Source organism: Pan troglodytes, chromosome X (genome assembly GCF_028858775.2).
Source record: "Pan troglodytes isolate AG18354 chromosome X, NHGRI_mPanTro3-v2.0_pri, whole genome shotgun sequence".
Classification (NCBI taxonomy): Eukaryota; Metazoa; Chordata; class Mammalia; order Primates; family Hominidae; genus Pan; species Pan troglodytes.
Genome location: NC_072421.2, coordinates 93,297,917 through 93,324,956, shown reverse-complemented (window position 1 = coordinate 93,324,956; position 27,040 = coordinate 93,297,917). Strand labels below are relative to the sequence as shown.

The following is a 27,040-nucleotide window of genomic DNA, read 5'->3' as shown; positions in this document are numbered from 1 at the left end:
CAGAAGAAAAGATATAATAAATATCAGAGCAGAACTAAATGAAATTGAAACAAAAAATACAAAAAAAAAAGAATCAAAAAGCTGGTTTTTGAAAATAACTAGCAACATTAACCAAGAAAAGAAGAGAGAAGATCTAAATAAGCAGAACTAGAAATAAAAAGGGAGCTATTACAACCAATAGCACAGAAATACAAAAGGTCATTCAAGGCTACTATGAACATCTTTATGTGAACAAACTAGAAATTTTAGAAAAGATGGATAAATTCCTGGAAATATACAATCCTCCTAGATTAAATCAGGAAGAAATAGAAACTATGAACAGACCAATAATAAGCGGTGAGATGAATTAGTAATAAAAAAATTGCCAACAACAAAAAAGTCCACGGCCAGATGGATTTACAGCTGAATTCGATCAGACATTTAGACAAAAATTGGTACCAATCCTACTGAAACTATTCCAAAAGATAGAGAAAGAGGGAGTCCTCCCTAAATCATTCTATGAAGCCAGTATCACCCTATCACCCTAACACCAAAACCAAGAAAGGACATAACAACAACAACAACAAACCGCAGACCAACATCCCTAATGAACATAGATGCAAAAATCTTCAACAAAATACTAGCTAACAAAATCCAACAGCATATCAAAAAGATAATACACCATGACACCATGATCAAATGGGTTTCATACCAGGAATGCAGGGATGGTTTAACATATGCAAGCCAATAAATTTGATACACCACATAAACAGAAATAAAAATGAAAACCATATAATCGTATCAATAGATGCAGAAAAAGCATTTGACAAAATCCAGCATCCCTTTTATGATAAAAACTCTCAACAAAATAGGCCTAGAAGGGAAGTACCTCAAAGTAACATAGGCATCTATGACAAACCCACAGCCAACATCACACTGAATGGAGAAATGTTGACAGCATTCCCCCTGACAACTGGAACAAGACAAGGATGCCCACTTTTACCACTTCTATTCAACATAGAACTGGAAGTCCTAGCCAGAGCAATCAGACAAGAGAAAGAAATAAAGGGCATTCAAATTGTAAAAGAGAAAGACAAACTACTGCTTTTTGCAGGTGATATGATTGTATACCTAGAAAATCCTAAAGACAACTCCAAAAGACTCTTAGATTTAATAATTGAATTCAGTAAATTCTCAGGTTACAAAATCAATGTACACGAATCAGTAGCACTGCTATACACAGATAATGACTGAGAATGAAATGAAGAATGCAATCTATTTTACAACTGAAAAGCAAATAAATAAGTAAAATAGTTAGGAATGTATTTAACCAAGGAGGTAAAAAAATCTCTGCAAGGAAAACTACAAAACATTGCTGAAAGATATCATAGATGACACAAACAAGTGGAAACGCATCCCATGCTCACGGAAGGGTAGAATCAATATTGTGAAAATGAACATACTGCTGGCTGGGTGTGGTGGCTCATGCCTGTAATCCCAGCACTTTGGGAGGCCGAGGTGGACGGATCACCTGAGGTTGGGAGTTCGAGACCAGCCTGACCAAGATGGAGAAACCCCATCTCTACTAAAAATACAAAATTAGCAGGGTGTGGTGGCACAAGCCTGTAATCCCAGCTACTTGGGAGGCTGAGGCAGGAGAATTGCTTGAACCCAGGAGGCAGAGGTTGCAGTGAGCCGAGATTGTGCCATTGCACTCCAGCCTAGGCAACAAGAGCGAAACTCTGTCTAAAAAAAAAAAAAAAAAAAAAAAGGACATACTGCCAAAAGTAATAGTAGACAGATTCAATGCAAATTCCATCAAAATGTTATCATCATTCTTCACAGAACTAGAAAAAACAATCCTAAAATGCATATGGAACCAAAAAAGAGACCACATATCCAAATCCAGACAAAGCAAAAAGTACAAATCTGGAGGCATCACATTACCAGACTTCAAAGCATACTACAAGGCCAAAATAGCATTTTGTTTACTTTGTCAAAGATCAGTTGAATGCCAGTATTTAGCTTTATTTCTGGGTTCTCCATTCTGTTCCATTGGTCTATTGCCTACTTTTATACCAGTATAAAACAGAACAGAATAGAGAACCCAGAAATAAAGTCAAATACTTACATTCAACTGATCTTCAACAAAGCAACCAAAAACATAAAGTGGGGGAAAGGACACCCTATTCAACAAATGGTGCTGGGATAATTGGCAAGCCACATGTAGAAGAATGACACTGGAACCTCATCTCTCACCTTATACAAAAATAAATTCAATGTGGATCAAAGACTTAAATCTAAGGCTCGAAACCATAAAAATTATAGAAGATAGCATCAGAAAAACTGTTGTGGACATTGGCTTAGGAAAAGAATTCATGGCTAAGAACCCAAAAGCAAATGTTATGAAAACAAAAATGAATAAATGGGACCTAATTAAATTAAAAGCTTCTGCACAGCAAAAGAAATAATTAACAGTGTTAGCAGACAACCCACAGAGTGGAAAAAAATGTTCACAAACTATGCATCTAACCAACGACTAATATCCAGAATCTACAGGGAACTCAAGTAAGCAACAAAGAAAAAATTAATAATCCTATCAAAAAGTGGACTAAGGACACGAACAGACAATTCTCAAAAGATGGTATACAAATGGCCAACAAACATATGAAAAAAAGCTCAACATCACTAATTATCAGGGAAATGCAAATTAAACCCACAATGAGATACCACCTTGCTCCTGCAAGAATGATCATAATTTAAAAATTGAAAACTAGCAGATGTTGATGTGGATGCAGTATAAAGGGAATACTTTTACACTGCTTGTGGGAAGGTAAACTAATACAACCACTATGGAAAACAGTATGGAGATTCTTTCAAGGTCTAAAAGTAGAACAATCATTTGATTCAGCAATCTCAGTACTGGGTATCTACCCAAAGGAAAAAAGTTGTTATATGAAAAAGACACATGCACACTCATGTTTATAGCAGCATGATTCACAATTGCAAAAATATGGAACCAACCTAAGTGCCCACCAACTAATGAGTGGATAAAGAAAATTTGGTATATATACACCATATATACACTCAGCCATAAAACAAAATAAAATAATGGCCTTTGCAGCAACATGAATGGAGTTGGAGACCATTATTCTAAGTGAAGTGGGAGCTAAGCTATGAGGATGCAAAGGCATAAGAATGATATAATATACTTTAAGGAGTTGGGGGAAAAGGTCAGCGGGGGATGAGGGATAAAAGACTACATGTTGGGTACAGTGTACATTTCTTGGGTGACAGGTGCACCAAAATCTCAGAAATCACAACAAGCTAACTTATCCATGTAACCAAAATCACCCGTTCCCAAAAAACTATTGAAATGAACAAAAAATGTGAGGCAAACTCTTGATATCAAAACAATAAACTCAAAGAAATGACTCTCCTCCTCTTCAAAGATGGATGGTCCATATTATGTTATGTAAGATGCAGATTAATTTAATATAAATTAATATACATAACTGTATAACCCCAGATATATATCACTTTTGATAGTCCTCCATTTCATACTGCTGAGTTCATATAATGAATATATGACTCAGATTCTTAGAGATGACTAGAAATTAAAGTAAATGCCAAATGTCAGTAGTGTTGGTAAATCAACACACACTGGTTATCCAGCCTAATATATTATGAGGTAATACAACTTCTATATTAGAGCTATTTGTGTCTTCATTGTAAGTGAAACATCCTCATCTTGTACAGGTAGAAATAAACTAGGCTTTAAATCAGTCAGCAAAAGAACGTAAAAATTAGAATCACATTATTCTGCAGAAAGTTATCCCCTTGTGAATATGTATCATAAAATACTAGTTTTTTTTTTTGTAAAAAAAATATAAAGTTGGTATTTTACTGATCGGAATCTAACAACTTAGATCCAAAAGTATATATCTTGTGCTCTTAGATTCCGTGCTACTACATGTTTAATTGGTACAGAGAGTACTGAATGCCACTGAGGATCTCTAGCATGCTCTTTCCAGTTTCAGCACTGTAGATAGTGATACATTTAGCTGTGCATCGCCTTAGCAGTTCCCTGTCTTGATTAGATGGGATAGTGGAGCCATCACTTGGGTAGCTGGCCATTTTAAGATAGTGTCGCACTGATTAACGCTTTTTTGACTTATATGTGCTGCTAACACTTCATAGTGCTGTTAGGGTTTTAATTTAATGGTGCTTGAAGAATCAAATGAACGTTGTGTTGATGCCTTAAGTACTTGAAAATGTATTATCATCAGTTTACAATAACATATTAACTAGATCAAAAAATCTCTCCATTTAGCAAAAAGCAGGTAAAAAATGGAAAGTTTACATTTTGTAGTGTAGGGCAAATAGGAAGTATTACAATGTGTTTATTGATTAATTTTATAAAACTCATAAATAAGTCCATCAGAATAATCTGTAGTACAGCACTGCAATGTTACTGGGTATTTGAAATGACTTGCTTTTCCTTTCCTCAAATTGTATCTGTTTTATTACTGAGGCTAGAAGAGAAATAAATGGATTTTAACTGGAGATGGAGCATTTTTGAATAGAATATAAATCCCTTAGCCTAACATTCAAAACCCACAAGGTAGCCTTATTAATTGTATTACTCCATTATCACTCTGCTATGAAGAAATACCCAAGGCTGGCTAATTCAGAAAGAAAAGAGACTTAATTGACTCACAATTCCACATGGTTGGGGATGCCTCATTAAACCTACAATCATGGCAGAAGGCACCTCTTCACAGGGTGGCAGGAGAGAGAATGAGTGCAAGCAAGGGAAATACCAGACGTTTACAAAACCATCAGATTTCAGGAGACTTACTCACTATCACGAAAACAGCATGGGGGAAACTGCCCCCATGATCTGATTACTGCCCCTGGTCCCACCCTTGACAAGTAGGGATTGTGAGGATTACAATTCAAAGTGAGATTTGAGTGGGGACACAGAGCCAAAACATATCATTCTGTCCCTGGCCCCTCCCAAATCTCATGTTCTCACATTTCAAAACACAATCATACCTTCTGACAGTCCCCCAAAGTCTTACCTCATTCCAGCATTAACCCAAAAGTCCAAGTCTAAAGTTTCATCTGGAACAAGGGAAGCTACTTTTACCTATGGGCCTGTAAAATCAAAAGCAAGTTAGTTACTTCCTAGATACAATGGGGGTACAGACATTAGGTAAATACACCCATTCCAAATGGGAGAAATTGGCCAAAACAGAGGGACTACAGGCCCCATGCAAATCTGAAATCCAATAGGGCAGTCATTGAAACTTAAAGTTCCAAAATAATCCCTTTTGACTTCATGTCTCACATCCAGGTCATGCTGATGCAAGAGGTGGGCTCCCATGGCCTTGGGCAGCTCTGCCTCTGTGGCTTTGCAGGGTACCACCCCTGTACTGGCTAATTTCCTGGGCTGGTGTTGAGTGTCTACTGCTTTTCCAGGTGCATGGTGCAAGCTGTCAGTGGATCTACCATTCTGGGGTCTGAAGAATGGTGGCCCTCTTCTCATAGCTCCACTAGGCAGTGCCTCAGTGAGGCTGTGTGTGGGGGCTCCAACCCCACATTTCCCTTCTGTGCTGCCCTAGCAGAGGTTCTCCATGAGGGCCTCTGCCCCTGCTACAAATTTCTGCCTGGACTTCCAGGTATTTCCATACATCCTCTGAAATCTAGGTGGAGGTTCCCAAACCTTAATTCTTGACTTCTGTGCACCCACAGGCTCAACACCACATGGAAGCTGCCAAGGCTTCGGGTTTGCACCCTCTGACGCTGTACCTTGGTCACTTTTAGCCACAGCTGGAGCTGAAGCAGCTGGGATACAGGGCACCAAATCCTGAGACTGCACGAAGCAGCAAGGCCCTGGGCCTAGCCCAGGAAACCAATTTTTCCTCCTAGGCCTCCAGACCTGTGATGGCAGGAGCTGTTGTGAAGACTTCTGACATGTCCTGGAGACATTTTCCCTATTGTCTTGGAGATTAAGATTAGGCTCCTCGTTTCTTATGCAAATTTCTGGGGGTGGGGCTTGAATATCTCCCTAGAAAATGAGTTTTTCTTTTCTGCCACATTGTCAGGCTGCAAAATTTCCAAACTTTTATACTCTGCTTCCTCTTGAATGCAGTGCCACTTAGAAATCTCTTCTTCTAGATACTCTAAATCATCTCTCTCAAGTTCAAAGTGTCACAGATCCCTAGTGCAAGGGCAAAATGCCACCAGTCTCTTTTCTAAAGCATAGCAAGTATCACCTTTATTCCAGTTCCCAACAAGTTCCTTACCTCCATCTGAGACCACCTCAGCCTGGACTTCATTGTCCATATCACTATCAGCATTCTGGTCAAAGCCATTCAACAAGTCTCTAGGAAGTTTCAAACTTTCCCACATTTTCCTGTCTTCTTCACTGCCTGTTACCCAATTCTAAGGTTGCTTCCACATTTTTGGGTATCTTTATTGTAAAGATAAAGTACTATTCCCAGTACCAACTTACTGTATTAGTCCGTTCTCACGTTGCTATGAAGAAATACCTGTGACTGGGTAATTTACAAGAAACAAAGGTTTAATTGATTCACAGTTCCACATGGCTGGGCATGTCTCATCCAACTTACAATCATGGCAGAAGGCACCTCTTCACAGGGTAGCAGGAGAGAGAATGAGTGCAAGCAGGGGAAATGCCAGACGCTTATAAAACATCAGATCTCCTGAGATTCACTCACTATCACGAAAATTCTCACTACCACAAAAACAGCATGGGGGAAACTGCCTGCATGACCTGATTACCTCAACCTGGTCCTGCCCTTGACAAGAGGGTATTATGGGGATTACAATTCAAGGTGAGATTTGGGTGCAGACACAGAGCCAAACCATATCATTAATGTTTCCAGATTTTTTTATCTGTACATACATATGTATGTACCTTCCATTTTGAAAAAAATGACTCTACTCCAGGTATGCTTTTGGAACTTTGTATCTGCAACTTTGCTCATAGTCATAACAACTACCATTTATTTATTAAGCATTTATTATGTATCAAGTACATGCAAAGTGCTTTTCATGCATTATCATATTTAATTCTACAACCACTCTGTGAGGTAGGTACCCTTATTATCCCCATTTTTCACATGAGAATCTGGAAGTTCGAATATGTTAGAAACTTGCCCAATAGCACAAAACCAGCAAGTTTTCAAGCCAGGATCCCAACTCAGTTCTGTCTGATCCCAAAGATCCTGCTGTAATCCATGTTACTGTATGGTTAATACCATCCATTCTGCATGGGAAACTTCTAAAAATCAGCCCTACCTATCTCATTTATTCAAACCTAAGCAAACTTTAAGATCGAAGTTAAATGCAAACTCCTCCAAGAAGCCTTCTATTAATGACACGTAATATTGCCATTTCTCCCCCTTCAGAGCTATCAAAGCCCACACTGATCTTATCATACATAGATCACTTCTTACACATTACTTTGAATTATAATGGTAATTGTTTACCATGTCATATTTTTGTGACTTAATTATAAGTATAGACACTGACATTTCCATTTCTGTATCATCCTCAGCATCTAGCATTTCATCATGTGTATTAGTAAATGCTGAATAAATCTATGAATATTAAGTAATTTACTAACTGAATGAAAGAATATAAGATTGGACTGTTAGAATGCAAGAGGTATCTCCTAGTCTAGAGAGTTTACAAAGAAACATTAGTATCTTTGGTATAAGGGTAGGAAACTGGCAGAAAAAATATGTTGGAAAAGTCGAGTTTTTATTATTGAATACACAGGTTACTATCCAGAAAGTAATATTCCCTTTTTTCAAACTTCTTAGAAGAATAATATATATTGAAGACCAACTAGGCTTTACATGTATGCACATTTTAAGGATATCTATATATCTATCTATATATATATATGTGTGTGTGTATACATATATATATTTCAACTCAATGGGTAGTTATTATCTTTATTTTACCCTGATTAGAACATTGAAACTCATAGAGTTAAAGTAACTCTTCAAGGTCAAACAGAGTTAGGAGTTGGAGTGAGATTTGAATCTAAGCCCATGCATACATCAGTGCCCACATCTTACAATCCTCAAGTTTTGATTAATAATTGTGGGAAACAACTGTAGCAATTTTATTGATGGGGGAAGGAGTGGCATTTGACAGTACTGAATTCTATTCCACTATAAACTACTTTAAAAATTCTTTGTTATAAAAAGATGCCTCGGCTGTATCACCTGATGCAAGATACAGCTCAGCTTCATTTAAATATTACCTCCTCTGTAAAAGCAGGCATACTCATTCCATGTATTTCCGTAACACTTTGCTCATGCATCAATCATAGTAATTTTCACACTCTATTGTAACCAGACTATTATGGCTAGACTATCATCCCTTCAAGAGGAAGGACCACTTCCTGTTTGACTCTGAATTGCCCTTACCTAATACCTCACAAAGTAACTAAGACAGAGAAAGTGTTCAATGAACGCACATATAAAGACTAACGTTATTGAAACAATGTGGTTGGTTGCTTAGGAGAATATGAATAATACTCTCTCAAAGAGTGTATGTTATGGCAGAGAACATGTGACGAATGCAAAAATAACTATACTGCGAGGCCTGAAGGACTAAGTACCTTCAAATAATACAAACTGTTTGGCAAGGTCAGAAAAGGGAGAAATTTCTTGTGATTAAGTGGGGTTGGGAGATCAAGAGGGCTTCAAATATCATAGGCTTTGAAGTCATTTGGTCACCATTCAACGAACATTCACTGAGAACCTGCTGTGTGTCAGATACTGTTCTAGACCCACTAGGATTCATAGATAAGACATAACTTTGCTTTCCCAGATTTCAAGGTCTAGTGAGGGAGCAACATGTATAAACAGGCAATGCAAAAAGAATCTGAAAGCACAGAAAGAAACACCAAGGAGGATTTATTAAAATAACCACAGTGGTGGCAGGCATGATGGTATTAAGGAAGAGTTTCTGAAGGAAGTAGTGAATGAGCTGGATCAAACAAAACTCAGAGGTGACCACAATATTAACACTTAATGGGTGTATAACTTCAAAATTAGCTGGAAAATGTGTATGAATAACAATAATAGTTTCAGAGTTCTTGTAAAAATTAAAATAGGTAAAGCATATAAAACTGTAGATTTAGTAGATTGTACTCCAGAGATTATTTTCCTGTCCCTTCTCCCTTTCCTCATTGCCACTTTTTGCTTTCATATGTGAACATTTAGGTGCAGCAAGAATGGTAGATCAGTCCTCCCAGATGAAACATACAGTTGATAAATTTGCTATTCAGGAAATCATGCAATTAGGAAAAGCCTGTCAGTGAAAGTTGTGGCGATACTTAGATTGAAGGTATTTAAAAAGGAATGTGTCAGCAGATGTAGAATCTACTAGCAGCATTTCATTTCTAACAGAGTTAGTTTCATTTCTAACAGAGCATTACTGTGGTGTTAAGTGGAGTTGGTGTTTAAAGGAAGGAATCTGTTTTACTGAGAAGATGCTGAACAGGAAAATAAATAATTCCCTGGCCAAGCACTTTAACCAGTCAATTAGTGTTGAGGTAGAGGTGTTAACCGCTTGTTCTCAACCTACTAAGTGGTAGACTGACAGTATTCATTAATGCTATTTTTTGGACAAGGCTGCAAGAAGCATTCTCACCCTGGACATAAGCAATAAAATATAAAGCCCCCAAATGCACAGTGTTCTTTGTAAGCTCTGCGAAAGCTTAGTCACTGGGTCACAACAGCACAGTTTTCTGCCAACTTAATTTGCAAGTCATTACCACCTGCAAATCAGTCACAAAGGATCACTCAAATTAAAATAATAGGATGTAGTGGAAATCTTAGCTTTTTCATTTCAATGTATTTACCATAAATGGCTTTGTTTTAAATTTTTGTTTGAAACTAAGCAGTATATTGATTAGTTTTCAACAACTCATGAATCACAGTTCAACACAAATTACTTTAAATTGAGGCAATCAGGAAATACAGCAGACCTGTTTCAGCTTAGCTGCATATATTGCAGGGAATGATAATACTAAAATTCTTGGCTTCATCTAGATGCTTCTGATTTTTTCCCCAAGACATAATATACAAAGATGAAAATAGAGACAAAAGTTAAATGCTAGACTTTGGTGGTCTGAGAGGAAGCTGTAGCAAAAGAACATAGAAATGGTCTGCAATTAGTCTAGAATAAATACAAGTATGTCTTCTCTGGACTAGTATAGAGGTGCAAAGTTTTATCATTATAACAAAGATAATATGCACCTTATTTTCCTCTGCTATGGTATCTGATTGAAAAGTCAGGTCATCTTATATGGTAACAAACAAATATCCAAGAGCATAATTATAAAGTTAATATCAGTTCCTTAAATGATATTCATAATGAAATGATCCAAATGGATATTCTATTATGTCCACATTTTACAAAGAGTAACTGTAAATCCACAGAAAATGAATGTGTATGGGTGTGTTTACTTATTTTCTTCTAACAAATTCCTCTTTGTATGTCTAATTCCTTTTAATTCATACCCAAAAGTCTACAGAATGACTCCTTTGGGAAACACAGGAAAGAGATGTTGTGCTCCTGTTTTCCAAAATCTGCTCCAGCAAAAAGTCCCGTTTGCTTTCCTATTTGTATTCTTTACCCACTTGGGAAAAACTTCCTTAGTTGACTTTATGGCAGATTTTTTCCAACCTGCATGTGAATACAGTATGGTTCTCATTTAGCCAACATCTAGGAAGTGGCTAGAAATATTCTTTCTTAGCTTAGGAATATAGTGTCAGGAGATCTGAATCTATTTCACAAATATTTATTGATTGCGTTCAAAATCAGCCAACCTCACTCATTTTTAAAAAATCCCTCCTACAGCAATAGATTATCTCAAATAGAAATAAGCTATAAATCTTTTTAATATAGAATGCTCTTGGTATCATATTTTTCTTTCTGACTTTGGCACTGATGGTTATGTTCTCATAGAGTTCATTGGTTTTTGTGTATTGGGATGTATTAGATTCCATAACTTTTGTTGCAATTTTAAAACTACAATCCTTCCTGGACCGCTGTCCATCTACAATACTATATCTCAAATTGTTATGGGATGGTTTTATTAAGACTGGCTTCTTTCACCTTTTTCAAGTTAGTTCTATAGACTAAGTGTTACTACTCCTGATGCTCAAAGTATGATCTTAATCTTACCTGGAAGTTTGTCAACAGTGTGGAATTTTAGGCCCTATCCCAGACCTACTGAATTAGAATCTGCATTATATGGCTCATTCATATGTGCATTAAAATTTGAAAAGTGCAGGTGGAAGATCAGTGTCTGGTATATGGTAGATGCTAAAATAAATATTTGATGGAATGAGTGAATATGATAAAATATTATAACTAGATAGCAGAAATTACATATGATTTGTCTTAAACAAGGACAGTCCAAGAATTTGGAGAAATTTTTTAAACTTTCAAACAAATTTTGAACATTAAAATGTGGAAATAAGTATCAGAAAGGAGGTTAGATTATTTCAGGATATAAGAGCTCTTCTTTTGCATAAAGAAAAGTGGAATGAATCATAAATGTAGTCACGAATTTTAGATATGAGATTATGTGCCCACCATACTTGGTAAATTATATTATCAGATAACAGTGTTACTAATTTTTTTACATTAGTACAATTGTGGAATTAATAATTATAAGAAATTTTTCTCTTTCAATGAAGTTATGATTATTTTGATACACAAAACCTTTCTCATTCCCATATGTGACCGAAGCATGTCTTTCCTTGTGTCCTGTATCTACTTTCTGATTCTGGCTCTGTCCTTACTCCATAGGGACCAAAATCTACAGCATGACACTGTGACACACAAGGGGAAGAGGACAAGCTTTTTATAAATAAAGATTGATTTCGAAAATTAAGTAGGTGATATAATGGCATAATAAGTGGCCAAAAATTGATTGAGCCATCAGTAAAGTGATTTATTGTTAGTTTAAAAAGTACACTGATAAATCTGATCAACCTGAAACCCTTAATGATTAAGCATGAACATCTCTTCTACTATTGTTAAATAAGCTGAGAAAAACAGTATGTCAACATTATATAAAGTAATATTTTTATTAGCTAGAATTTTTTTTTAATGAACATGGCTTAAAAATGCAATCTGTCATGTTCCTTGTTCAAAACTCTTTTAAGGAACCTTTATTCAAAATGGGATCGCTTGGATAAGCAAGTAACAACCTACAATATATTATTAGGAAATGTTCATGTTTATAAAAATCATTAGGCAAACTTCCTCTTTGAAGTTAACTGGCACAAACTGGTTGAAACTGGTAAGGCCTTCTGGATTTGCTTTGAGCCATCAAAGACACCTAGAGTTCAGGTCAATCTGTTCCATTTTATAAATACTATAATATCCTTGAGTTAAATCAGCATTATGCTTTATGAGCCTTTCTCAGGGACCACCTAAGGAAATATACTTACACGTGTTTTGAGATGGAGTTCTATTGAGTGATAATTATTATTTTGTTTTATGAAATTATAATGCTATGTGGCTTGTCTTTTGTCTTATCCTAGGGAAAATATTATTAAAGGAAAATTAGAGTATAATATACTAATGACACTGGAACAAGGAAAATTCGTTCCTTTTTATCTCTAGCTTTCTCATTGAAGTTCTATTTTTCTGTCAATGATTCTTAAGCTTTAGGGCACAGCAGAATAATCTGAGGAACTTGGTAAAATGCACATTGGTGGGCCCAAATTGTTCTGAACCGAGATACAGAAATTTCGATTTTTAACAAACTCTCTAGGCAATTGTGATGCTGCATATGCTCTTTTCAGAAACATTTCTCTAACGTCTTAACATTTAACATTAGTACACTGCTTATTACCTCAGGTAAGTACTTAATTAAGGATTGTTTTTAACTTTGTGGTATTGCCTTCGATTCTAAAACACACATTGGGATGTTTATGCTTTAGAAGTATAATGGACTATCTAAAATACAAATTTTATTTAAGGCTATCATATCTGTTTCATAAAAGAAATAAATATTACAAGTACTTCTCTCAAATAGGAGATATCTTAATTCTTGCTAATTTTTAAGGAAATTATTGTTATGTAAATGTGGTCTGTACAACACTATTAGCTGTTTCAAACCTTATATTTTGTATCCATAAATAAATGGTCAAAAACAACTTAATTACTTAAACACTTTTGACAATATTTTCCTAATAATGGTGTCTGTAGTAAGTTTCATGATGTTAATTGTGTAATAAGTTCAAAAAAATCTAAGAATTCTCCGACAGTGGATTACTGTCAGATTCACATTAATTTTTCAGAAAAATGTCAGAGGCCTAATTAAGCATTTTAAGTCTGCCTTTGTACGCTCTGATTTTTAAATGACTAAGCAATGAGGATTTTATGACTTCTTAGAGACTGTTCCACCCAAAACACACATACAAGCTGTTTTAGAAATGTCCTTGTACAGTTTCACCTCATTACTCCTCTTGGACTCCTTTCTCCTTGCTGTTTAACCTTTGCAAATAAATGCGACCTTCTTGTCTTTATTTGATCAACACCTACATTGACAGTTATACATGTTTTCTAAACTTTGTAAAGCTTTTATTATGTGGATTGGTCAGGGCTGGACATTTTGTTTAGATTGAGTTCCTTGGAAAACTAAAGGTTGAGTAAAAAGAAAACATTTTGGTGCACAGCTTGTTATTGGAAATCTTTGTAAAATGTATTCATCTGCTTTCTGGTTCTAGGGAGCTCTATATGCTAAAAAAAAGTGTGCTCCTTTCTTTGCTGTTTGAATGACTTGTACAGCCATCTGAACATCCATGATTCTTGTGTAATACTGTACATTTAGAAGGGATTGGGTTATATTTGTACTGACCTTACAACTCCAGAGGTTTGAGTACATTGTGAATATGTCTGTGTTACTGGTTAGCTTAAGATTTTTAGTATTTGAATTTCACCCCGTTAATATTTTATTTGACATGCAATAATAAGGAAGTGTGTGTGTGTGTGTGTGTGTGCGTGTGTGTGTGTGTGTGTGAGAGAGAGAGAGAGAGAGAGAGGCAGGGAGAGAGAGATTGAGTTCTAATTCTTCTTCTTCTTTTTATGTCTAGAGTCAGACCAGCATTCTTTCACTTATTCAAGGACAGCTTAAGTAAAATATATCTAAAATTAAATACTGTGTGAAATAAATGAAAGCCAAACCTGCTTAGAATAATAAAGATCATTTATACTTTATCGGCATTTAAATGTTAACTTTTCAAAAATGCAATAACCAGTGCTGAATTTTGGTTCTCAAATATCAGTCTATAAGGAGTTGTATCAAAGCTAGACAGTAACCAGGGTACCACTTCTTGCTATGTGGTACACCTTTTAATTTTTCCTTTGATATACATTTTCATATTCATTGTTAAATTTTTATATTTAAAAAGGACTTTTTTCTTTACTGCATTACAATGGTGCTAACTCTGCTCATTATTATCTGCATATATGACTATTCATTTTAATGCTCTAATATCCTTGCAGATTGAATATTATCCAGCAATAACTTGTCCAAATTCATAGCCACTCCAATATATTTAAATTACACTCTTTTTATTGTTTTTCTATTTCCCCATTTAGGGTTGATCTAGTTGTATTTTGATTTCAACGCATTCTTTAAATTGCTTGTTACTTTTCATTTAAGTTCATTAGTTAAATCTCCCTTTTTCTCTTGGCTTTGCTATTTAAAAAATATTTTAGGTTATTTTATATTGCAATTTTTTCAGTATGCACATAATGTCTGTATATAAATACTATGGAAATTGTATTATTTTATAACATTGGTGCTTAATATTTAAGAACATCAATTTATAGCTTGATACAGGCAATTTATGAAAGGCAGATTTAATCAATGTAGTGGTTTTTTTTTTTTACTTTTTAAATATTCACTGGCTACTTTTTCTTTAGAATTTCTGATGTCTTTGCAAAGATCTCTCTATATTCCCTTTATAGTTCCCTTGACTTGAATGAACTCATTTTCTTCTTTTCCACCTTCATATCTTACTAGGCAGGCCTTGGCTAACTGTATATTTATGTTCTGGCTTAGCCCCAGATCTCCATTTGGGGATCAATATTGATCTTTATAACATTTCCACAATATGGCCAAGCTCAATCTCTAGGTTCTTCTTTATTTGTTTATTACATCCCATTCACAAAACTATAGGCAGTATTACCTAAATGATTCTCTTATTTTCTTTCATTTTTTTAAGTTGGGATTAATTACCGCCTTTTACACAATGGTTTGTTTTCTGTTTGTGTTTAACCAGTTTAATTACTCCCAACTATTCCTTTTTAGGTTTCCTCTTTTCTCAAAATACTCTAACTTCATATGCCCTTGTCTTTCTGCTCTTTATAAACTAGCTCTAGTTGTAAACCAGATAGTCAGGGATCACTGAGTATGAGTGTTCTTCTCTACAGAGTCTCAATTGCTTCTCTCTTACAATGACAAAATAAATTCGCGTTTTACTTCCTTTAGTCCTTAATACTCCATTTATCTGTAATTGCCACCTTAGCATTTCCGCATTAATTCTGCTTTGAGTCAGGCATTTCAAGCACCTTAGTGCTTTATCTGTTAACAGATAGTATTTTCTAATCCCACTACCAGATTGTCAATGACATAGAGAATTCCCAAACTTTACACTAGCTAAATATAGTCTAACATAATAGTTCTTAATCTAGAAAAATAATATTTAAGAGGAAAGTAATCTACAGTGTCAACCATATCATTGTGTGGTTGAGATAAGTATGGCAGTGATCGAACTATGTCAGCGTCCTTTTAAAATAACTATATCAACCATGCTTTTTAAAAATTATTACTTAGTAAAGGGAAATGTGATTTGTACAAGGGCAAATTAAAAATTACTGGTATATGGAATAAAGAACACTGGATATCTGATTCTCCATCTAGGTAACTATTTTAATGAATAGAAGTGGCAAAAATAGACAATAAAGTAGAAAGTTCCATGGCTGAGACTACAGGCACGTAGGTTCTAGAGACCTAATTTGATCACTTAAGCACTATGTTTGAGTAAGACACATTCTTCTCTTGTACCTTAGTGGGAATTAGGTGGTTGAAATAAATAATTTTGCAATTACTTTCTAGCTCTAAAGTTCTGTTTTTTCAAAAGAGGCCAGGATTAGATGGAGCTTTAGGGATCAAGATTGCTTACTAATTGAATAAATAGTTCACAAAAGCCCGTTGTATGAAGAACTACTCCTGGATTGAGGATCTGAGAGAAGTATAAGAATGAATCAGCCTCTTCAGATAGGTATTTGAGGTTCAAATCTTATGTAACTCAAGAACTATATAATCTTTTTAGATAGATGTTATTCTTCTGGAAAATTAACCTTTTAAGTTAACTGGGAACCTACTGTGTACTCCTCTGAAATTTTCCTCTCCTAGTTTATTTTCCTAAGAAGCAATTTATCCGACTTTACTGTTTGCAAGCAATTATTGACTCCTTTAAGATTCAGGCCTAATAGTCATAATTCTTTCCAATGTCTTAATTATATATCCTTAAATGCATTATGTTGCTGGGTGCTGCTTTACAGATGTTATCATTCAGCCTGAGGATAGATGCATTTTAGTGTTAAATGAGCTGATCGCTTTAAAATGATGAATTTGGGGGGATTCATAGGTCTGTTCGATCTGTTATTATGATTGTGATTTATTAGAAAAATTTATTTTGTGTGCCTCCCTGGCTCGTGACACTTGAAAAATAATATTCCTACCAATTATTAAAATTTTGTTCAACTTTACTGCCATATTTAGTATAGCCCAAAGAAAAAATAATCAGAAATGAAATGTGCATTGATGTGCCTGCTGATGCCTTCAACAAAGGGCATTTGTCTCCTAGTGTACCAATCAGCTTATCAATATAAGTGTAGAAACTTTAACGACAGTATCAGCTGCATCAATAAACATTCTGAGAATTCATTGAGAACCATTTCCACAATTTTGTTAGTTTTTGACAGCACTATTGAAGCAAATTGCTGAATTGAAAATTCCAATCTATAATGACATGATGTCAACCAATAGGTCATTGCAACACTGAGTGGTTTAATATGAGTTTCAAAAGCATGTTATGATTCTTACTAATTGAGTACCAAAAGGTAAGCCTTACTCGGTAGCTCTCTGCCTAGAAAAATTAACTTATTTAAAACAGGATTGGTTCTATTGTATTTAACATATACCAGACTGATGAAATGTTTGGCAGTATCTTGAGCAATTAGAGTGTAGTTGACTATGATCAATATATAGCTTCCCTTGAAAGGCTTCTGAAGAGGCAGGCAAATTATGCAGTGCCTTGATGACATGAATAGAATTATGACAGAAATCCATAAAGCAAAGTTAAAGAAATCCACTAGAGAAGTATGAAGTCAAGTCATATTACATAAGAATAACAATAGCAACAGAAATAAGAAAATCTGGAGATGTATCTGAAATTGAACTGAAAGATAATGACAGCATTCACTTTCTGTATATATAGGGAAGAATGCTAAAACGGCCCAGTAATCACAGATCTGCTATTAGTTAGGAAAGATTTTGAATAAATAAATAAACAAGTATTAGGCATATACTTATTCCAGTAAAACTAGTTAGGAAAAGTAAGATGTTGCAATTTTTTTAGGTCCATGTAAGATGTTGCAATTAAAAAATGAGAGGTAGTTTTAGATAAAATGATTTTCTGGTTACAGTTTTTGTTTTATATATTTGCATTTAGCCTGTTTGGTTACTGTAAAATGTTACACAACTTGAAATTATAATCGAAGTAGTGAAATATCTGTGGGAAAATTTTTGTATTTCCTGGCCCTGCTTACTGGAATATTACAGAATCTTGTGAGACAGGATGTTGATAATGAAATTTACATCTACAGTGTGTTTGCTAGAGTAATGGCTAATATTTCTGCTTGGTGTTTTTTTTTGTTTTTTTTTTTTTGTACTTTAAGTTTTAGGGTACATGTGCACATTGTGCAGGTTAGTTACATATGTATACATGTGGCATGCTGGTGCGCTGCACCCACTAACTCGTCATCTAGCATTAAGTATATCTCCCAGTGCTATCCCTCCCCCATCCCCTCACCCCAACACAGTCCCCAGAGTGTGATATTCCCCTTCCTGTGTCCATGTGATCTCATTGTTCAATTCCCACCTATGAGTGAGAATATGCGGTGTTTGGTTTTTTGTTCTTGCGATAGTTTACTGAGAATGATGATTTCCAATTTCATCCATGTCCCTACAAAGGACATGAACTCATCATTTTTTATGGCTGCATAGTATTCCATGGTGTATATGTGCCACAGTTTCTTAATCCAGTCTATCATTGTTGGACATTTGGGTTGGTTCCAAGTCTTTGCTATTGTGAATAATGCCGCAATAAACATACGTGTGCATGTGTCTTTATAGCAGCATGATTTATAGTCATATGGGTATATACCCAGTAATGGGATGGCTGGGTCAAATGGTATTTCTAGTTCTAGATCCCTGAGGAATCGTCACACTGACTTCCACAATGGTTGAACTAGTTTACAGTCCCACCAACAGTGTAAAAGTGTTCCTATTTCTCCACATCCTCTCCAGCACCTGTTGTTTCCTGACTTTTTAATGATTGCCATTCTAACTGGTGTGAGATGGTATCTCATAGTGGTTTTGATTTGCATTTCTCTGATGGCCAGTGATGATGAGCATTTTTTCATGTGTTTTTTGGCTGCATAAATGTCTTCTTTTGAGAAGTGTCTGTTCATGTCCTTCGCCCGCTTTTTGATGGGGTTGTTTGTTTTTTTCTTGTAAATTTGTTTGAGTTCATTGTAGATTCTGGATATTAGCCCTTTGTCAGATGAGCAGGTTGCGAAAATGTTCTCCCATTTTGTAGGTTGCCTGTTTACTCTGATGGTAGTTTCTTTTGCTGTGCAGAAGCTCTTTAGTTTAATTAGATCCCATTTGTCAATTTTGGCTTTCGTTGCCATTGCTTTTGGTGTTTTGGACATAAAGTCCTTGCCCATGCCTATGTCCTGAATGGTAATGCCTAGGTTTTCTTCTAGGGTTTTTATGGTTTTAGGTCTAACATTTAAATCTTTAATCCATCTTGAATTGATTTTTGTATAAGGTGTAAGGAAGGGATCCAGTTTCAGCTTTCTACATATGGCTAGCCAGTTTTCCCAGCATCATTTATTAAATAGGGAATCCTTTCCCCATTGCTGGTTTTTCTCAGGTTGGTCAAAGATCAGATAGTTGTAGGTATGCAGCATTATTTCTGAGGGCTCTGTTCTGTTCCATTGATCTATATCTCTGTTTTGGTACCAGTACCATGCTGTTTTGTTTACTGTAGCCTTGTAGTATAGTTTGAAGTCAGGTAGTGTGATGCCTCCAGCTTTGTTCTTTTGGCTTAGGATTGACTTGGCGATGCGGGCTCTTTTTTGGTTCCATATGAACTTTAAAGTAGTTTTTTCCAATTCTGTGAAGAAAGTCATTGGTAGCTTGATGGGGATGGCATTGAATCTGTAAATTACCTTGGGTAGTATGGCCATTTTCACAATATTGATTCTTCCTACCCATGAGCATGGAATGTTCTTCCATTTGTTTGTATCCTCTTTCATTTCCTTGAGCAGTGGTTTGTAGTTCTCCTTGAAGAGGTCCTTCACATCCCTGGTAAGTTGGATTCCTAGGTATTTTATTCTCTTTGAAGCAATTGCGAATGGGAGTTCACTCATGATTTGGCTCTCTGTTTGTCTGTTGTTGGTGTATAAGAATGCTTGTGATTTTTGTACATTGATTTTGTATCCTGAGACTTTGCTGAAGTTGCTTATCAGCTTAAGGAGATTTTGGGCTGAGACAATGGGGTTTTCTAGATATACAATCATGTCGTCTGCAAACAGGGACAATTTGACTTCCTCTTTTCCTAATTGAATACCCTTTATTTCCTTCTCCTGCCTAATTGCCCTGGCCAGAACTTCCAACACTATGTTGAATAGGAGTGGTGAGAGAGGGCATCCCTGTCTTGTGCCAGTTTTCAAAGGGAATGCTTCCAGTTTTTGCCCATTCAGTATGATATTGGCTGTGGGTTTGTCATAGATAGCTCTTATTATTTTGAAATACGTCCCATCAATACCTAATTTATTGAGAGTTTTTAGCATGAAGGGTTGTTGAATTTTTTCAAAGGCCTTTTCTGCATCTATTGAGATAATCACGTGGTTTTTGTCTTTGGCTCTGTTTATATGCTTGGTGTTTAAGTTTAGATGCTTATTTGAATAAATGGTCAAGCTCAAGCCTTGAGAAACATATCAAATTTTAAACCACAATGCAAGCAGATAATCTTTGTTTCTAATTCCTGGAAAAACAGTTCTACAAATAAAACTTGTGCTTGTATTCACTGTTAATGAATTCTTATCCTGTGTCAGTTGCATTAGGCACACACATACACAAGGAATTCATTTATTGTACTTACTTTGATTAAATTATCACTGGATATTGTGCATTGGTTTTTATAATTAGAATGTTTAAATCTTATTTTTTATTAAATATACCCCAAACTAGTAAAGTTCTTGATATTTAATAGTCATGAAAGTTATACTTTTATCTGATAGCTTACATGTCATTAGATTTGAAAAGGAAACCATACGATACTAAGGGATGTAGATGGGGCATTATGGTTGCAGATAAATTATTAATATTTTGTATTATTTATTTGTGGCATACTTTCAAGACTTTTTAATATAGATGCAGATGTCTTCAGATGACTTTTACATACTTTTTTTTTCTTATAGGATAATGTTATCAGTTACCTATTGCTGCTATAACAAATTACTCCCAAACGTAGCAGCTTAAAACAACCCTAACTTATTAGCTTATCGTCCTGGAGATCAAATGAGTCTCATTTGGCTAAAATCAAGATTTTGGCAGAGCTGCATTCCTTTCTGGAGAGAATCCATTTTCTTGCTTTTTGCAAGAGGCCACATGCATTTCCTGGCTCGTGGTCCTTTCCTCTGTCATCAAAACCAGCAATGGCCAGTAAAGCCTTTTCATATTTTGCTTGTTGATTGGTTTAAATTCCTTATACATTTTGAACATTAGACCTTTGTTAGATGTATAGTTCGCAAATATATTCTTCCATTCTTCAGGTTGTCTGTTTACTCTGTTGATAGTTTATTTTGCTGCACAGAAGCTCTTTAGTTTAATTAGGTCCCACTTGTTAATTTTTGTTTATGTTGTAATTGCTTTTGGAGTCTTTGTCATGAAGTCTTTGCCAGGACCATTCAGAATGTTATTTCCTAGGTTTTCTTCTGGGGTTTGTATAGTTTTAGGTTTTACATTTAAGTCTTTAATCCATCTTGAGTTGATTTTTGTATATGAACAAACCACCACAAAATCAAAATCATTTACTGGCTTTTGAGAATAAAAATTTATTCTCTTACCATTCCGGAGGTAAGAAGTCTGAAATCTTTCAGCTTCTGGTGTCTACCAGCATTCTGTGACTTGATTGTCTCATGGAAGCATTACTAAAATAACCTGCTTCTGTGATCACATTGTCTTCTCTTCTGTGTGTGTCAAATTTCCCTCTGTCCCTCTCACTTGTGATTGAAACTAGGACCCATCTGGACAATCCAAGATGATTCCCCCCCATCTCAAAAGCCTTAATTTAATCACACCTGCAAAGTGCCTTTTTCCTTATAAGATGACTTTTACACGTTCCAGGGAAAAGTACTGGATATTTTTGGGTGCCCATTATTCAGCCTACTACAAACATTCTTTGAATTTGTGGAGTTCTTAGAATCTAGTAGAGACACGAGGCTTTTGAATACTCTGCTTACTACAGATTCAGTATCTCTGGGAAGCTTTTGACAGCTAAAGGCAATGAATATTATGTAATAATATGATAAATTATTGATGTAAAATTTTAATATAAATTACTTTTAAACATCAAAAATGCAGGTTAATTCAAGGTATTTGTCATTTTGGGGGATGTTTCTATTAAAATTTTCCAAATTCTATTAACTCTATCACATCCTGAAAGGCATGAAAAGAAGTTGGGTTCACATTCTCAAACTACTGTTTCGCCTCACTTAATGGATGAAGCAATGTTTCCATTTTTCTCTGAACCTTCCCAGCTCAGGAATACTGAGGGAATGACTAGATTATGTAGGAATTTGGACTATCTATCTATCTATCATCTATCTATCTATCTATCTATCTATCTATCTATCTATCTATCTATCTATCATCTATCTATCTATCTATATCTATCTATCTATCTATCTATCTATCTATCTATCTATCTATCTATCTATCCTCTATCTCTTCCTCACATCAGCCTAAAGCAAAATTGGATTCTCCAGACATTTTATATTCCAGTGAAACATGGTCCTCCTTGAGGTCTTACAAAGATTATAAACTAAGGTTCTCTAAAAAGGGTTCTCTACCTTTAGGAGTGTCTATATGACGGCAAGTGGGGGCATCCTGTTGTCACTACATTTCAATTCCAGTCCAAGATTAACAGAACCCCCAATAGCTTACCTATGACCACTTTTGTTATGAACTAGTTTTGTGCTACTCCTTATGTGAACATAGCTAAGATATTATGTCCCCTTAACATATATATATATATATAGAATCCTCTTTTGGAACACAGCGAAACAAAGATGGGAGTCTCAGATTCTAGTTACATTAATGTTTTCTACCTCATTTTGGCCTTGTTTGACTCACTATTTTTATTAGACTTCAGTAAGTTTGCTTTGCTTTGCCCTGTTACCACAGCTTATCTTCAGTCACTATTCTCTTTTTAGTTACTCAACTTAAAAGGGACAAGGCCTTTCTTCTCTTTTACAATGCTATTAACAATAGGAGTCTTGTGTACCTGTCAGAAAACAAACAAGAAGTGAATGGAATCCTAACAGGATAATAGGAAATATATTACATAAGTATGCATTTAATGTAAGTGGTAACCTCTGGATATTTGTGTGAATTAAACCATAGATTAAAACTCATACATCAGTAATAGCAGGGATCAAATAAACCACAGATAAATATGTTATGTGAAATAATGTAAAATCGATGTTACATATTATCAGAGTCTCAACTGTAATGAAGCTCATTGGCATTGGATAGAATCCTATAATTTCAAGTCTTGTGGAAGAGGTTGTAATCTAAATGAGAGTTAAGATTTCCTACACAAATCCAGACACATCTGAAAATAGGTCTAAGAGTTCTCCTAAACATGGCACATGAGATAAAGTTTTATTTATTTTATTTTTATTCAATGAAGATTTTTCTTATTTTAACTTCTTGAAAGGTTTTACCTCTCTTGTCACTGATGTGGTACATTTAAGTGTTGACATTCTATTTTATGACACATTTTATTAATTGCATTGATTTTAGTTCTAATTTACTTTTATAATTATCCATTTGAAAAATCACAATTTAAACAAATTTATTTTTTTACCTTATACACTTTAAACACAGGACAGCTGATAGGAAAACAAGTTAGAGAATCTCTATTTTGCATTTTACTGAGAAAAATGTGGCTGCTCAACTCTACTATATTAGTCCTAGGATGGCCTTTAACTAAAAAGAATGAGCACCAATAATAATTTAAGTAGAGCATAATAAAAGAGGATAAAAGTAAAATATTGTGCTCAAAATTACTCCTAAATACATTAACTTATTAACTGATTATATTTGTATCCTGTTAGGAATTGTATGGACTAAGAGCCATGAGAACAATCTTGAAGCAAATAGTTTTATTAAAAAGAAGTTCATCTTCTGCATGACAGCAAAATAATATGAAGTATTATATCAAAATAACACTGATGAAATTTTCTTATAAATTAATTTAAAAAGGTGGTACATATTTTATACAATTAGGTAGAGTTGAAAATTTCAAACATGCTCAACTGTATACTTTAGGAATCATGCATACTTTAACCATCAATAAAAGGTAAGATGAGCTAACAGACTGCACATCTTTCTACAGTTTTTTCCTCCTTACTGTCATGACAAATGGATTTTTTTCATCATTTTTGGAAAACAGTCTTGTAACAGTCTTGTTTGATCATTTGCTACCCACCAATGATTGACCTCTCTAGCTCAGGTACTAAAGTACAGAATTTATTTGAAATTCTATAGATGCCAAAAGTAACAGTAGCAAATGAACTCATTGGAGAGAAAAGAGAAGGAATGTTTTTTTGTGGGGTGGGGGGCTGTGAAATAAAAGGAAAAATATATTTGGAAGTAAATGCCAGTTATTTTGTGGTATTTTACTTTTTAGATGAAAAATAAAAAATAATTTTAAGAACCAAATATTACTGCTACTAAGAAACAGCCACTTATTATTTAGAAAAAAATATATAAAAAACAGGTGGGTAGAATTTGAAATTTAAAAGAAGGCTTTATTTGTTACTGAACTATTTTGAGGCTGGGCAAGGTGGCTTGCACCAGTGATCCCAGAACTTTGGGAGGCTGAGACAGGAAGATCACTAGAGGCCAGGAATTTGACACCAAGGTGGACAACATAGTGATACCCTACTTATAAAAAATAAAATAAAATTGTAAAATTAGTTGGGCATAGTGGTATGCACCTATAGTGTAGTTCCTCGGGAGCTTGGGGTAGGATAATTGCCTGAGCCTAGGAGTTTGAGGTTAGAGTGAACTATGATTGTGCCACTGCACTCAAGCCTGGGCAATAGAAATGAGACTGTCCCTTAAAAATAAAAATAAAATACTTTGAAATAACAAAATGGTAGATTTGGGCAATGGAAAGTGGATGACGTTCTGTGTTTTTTCTTTACAAAAAATGTGTATGACACCTTTAATAGAATGGTGAAGGTAGATATGAAGTATTCATTACTTTCACTGATGTGGGGTATTATAGAGATTATATTGCAGAGTTATAAAAAGGATGGATTAATTTTCACTTCACAAGTAAATGTTCCTACTGTAGGGCATTTGTTTAGTCAAATAAAGCAAGAAAGAAATGAGATAATAGGACAATTTGTCATTCAAAGCTTAAACAGAATTGAAATTGTAAATTTTATGCTACTGCAGATGAATTGTTTAAATAAAATGTAAGCTTGCAGAGAATTTCCAAGAAGAGTAAGAGCTATGACTTTAGCAAATGCCAAGTATATTTGACTTTTAAATGAAACTACATGGAAGCAAAAATAGCAAATCAACAGATTTTAAATGGTTGAAGGAAGTTACACAACAGCAAAGGAGACTAACTGTACCATTGTGGCACTAAAATAAGATTATAGTACAGGAAAATATGTGATATTAAGTAGCATGGAGCTTGCCTATGGAAATAAATATCACATGTATGATTTTTTTCTGATTTCTTTATTAGGCTGGTCATATTGCCAAGACTTAAATATTGTTTATTTAAAAAAAAATGAAGAAAGTACTTGTCAAATGACCTCTGATTGATTATAATCATTTAACACATGTAGCATTAACATTCTAGGATGATGGTGAATATGGCTTGAGAATTTTCAAATCTACAGCATGAAGATATCTACTATTTAATACTTAGCCACCATTATAGGGATTTCTTTGGATACTTCCTTAGATGAAGACAACAACTTTTTTACTGCCATATGAAAGCAATTTCCTAGTTGAGGGAAACACACACACACAGATGTCTATACACAAACAATATTTATCTTTGATTGTCGTTAGAAACCTAGTATCTTGAGCACATCAAGGCTTGAGTTAAAAAACAAAACAAAACTAGAAAATACTGAACATGAAATAATACTTTTTGGAATTTGATGAGCTCTCGTGAGACTTGGGCCTCTCCCTAAGCTGACTTTCAGCAAGGAGAAGGACAAGTTTGAGTTTGGGCCCAGGCTCTTCAGGAGCTGCAGATAAACTTGGACCTCAAGACTCAGCACAGGGAGCAGAATATTACAGCAGCCAAGGAAACTGAAGTTGGTGGTGGTCAGAAAGTGATCATAATCTTTGTTCCCATTCAACTGAAATCTTTCCAGAAAATCCAAGTTCAGCTAGTACGTGAATTGGAGAAGTTCACTGGGAAGTATGTCATCTTTATTGCTCAGAGGAGAATTCTGCCCAAGCCAACTCAAAAAAAGCCATACAAAAAAAAAAGTAAATAAGAAAAAGCATCCCAGGAGCCATACTCTGACAGCTGTGTAGGATGTGATCCTTTAGGACTTGGTCTTCCAAGTGAAGTTGTGGACAAGAGAATCTGTGTGAAACTGGAGGGTAGCTTGCTCATCAGGGTTCATTTAGTCAAAGCACAGCAGAACAATGTGGAACACAAGGTTGACACTTTTTCAGGTGTCTATAAGAGGCTCACGGATAAGGATGTTAATTTTGATTTCCCATAGTTTCCGTTGTAAACAAAAATGACTAAATAAATTATATTCACAGATTTAGAAAGGAAATAATACCTTTTAATCTAACTTGAGATAAAGCTATCAATTTAATCACTGTAATAGATGAGAGTTTTGTTTAACTGTGGTTGGTTAAATATTAATATAAACTATGAAATTAGCTTGTTCCAGCGAGTTGTATACATGAAACATGCTGTTAATTCATCGTTAAATATGCTCACTGGGTGTGACTCACTGAACTGCAGCAATGCTCTGAGAGTCAGTATTCAACTGGTTCACCTAGCTTGCTATCGGCAAATGCCCAGAGGCTGGTGACCAATAATCCAGTGTCAACAAATACAGAAAATACCTATATCAATTAATAGGTTGCTTTACTGATGATGTCAAATATTATCTTTCCCCAAAAACGTCTTGAAATTAATTTAAGATTATGTTGCTCATCATGGAAATAATAATAAATTCTCTAAGCCTACCCTTAGGGGAGATTTAGTTCCTGCCAGATATAATTTGTATCTTGATTATCCATGAGGCAAGCGCTGGTATCTGATTGGGTAGCCTGGGAGCGGTGGTTAGATCATCATAATGTTTAATCAGTGAGAGCTTCAGAGTATTTGGAAGATGT

The 27,040-nt window shown here is 35.0% G+C and overlaps 1 pseudogene; it reads left to right on the top strand.

The window, feature by feature from the left end:
* The window catches only part of LOC100612751 (small ribosomal subunit protein eS7-like), a 37,468-nt pseudogene extending 11,056 nt beyond the window's left edge, over nt 1–26,412 (top strand).
* The last annotated feature ends 628 nt before the right edge of the window (nt 26,413–27,040 follow it).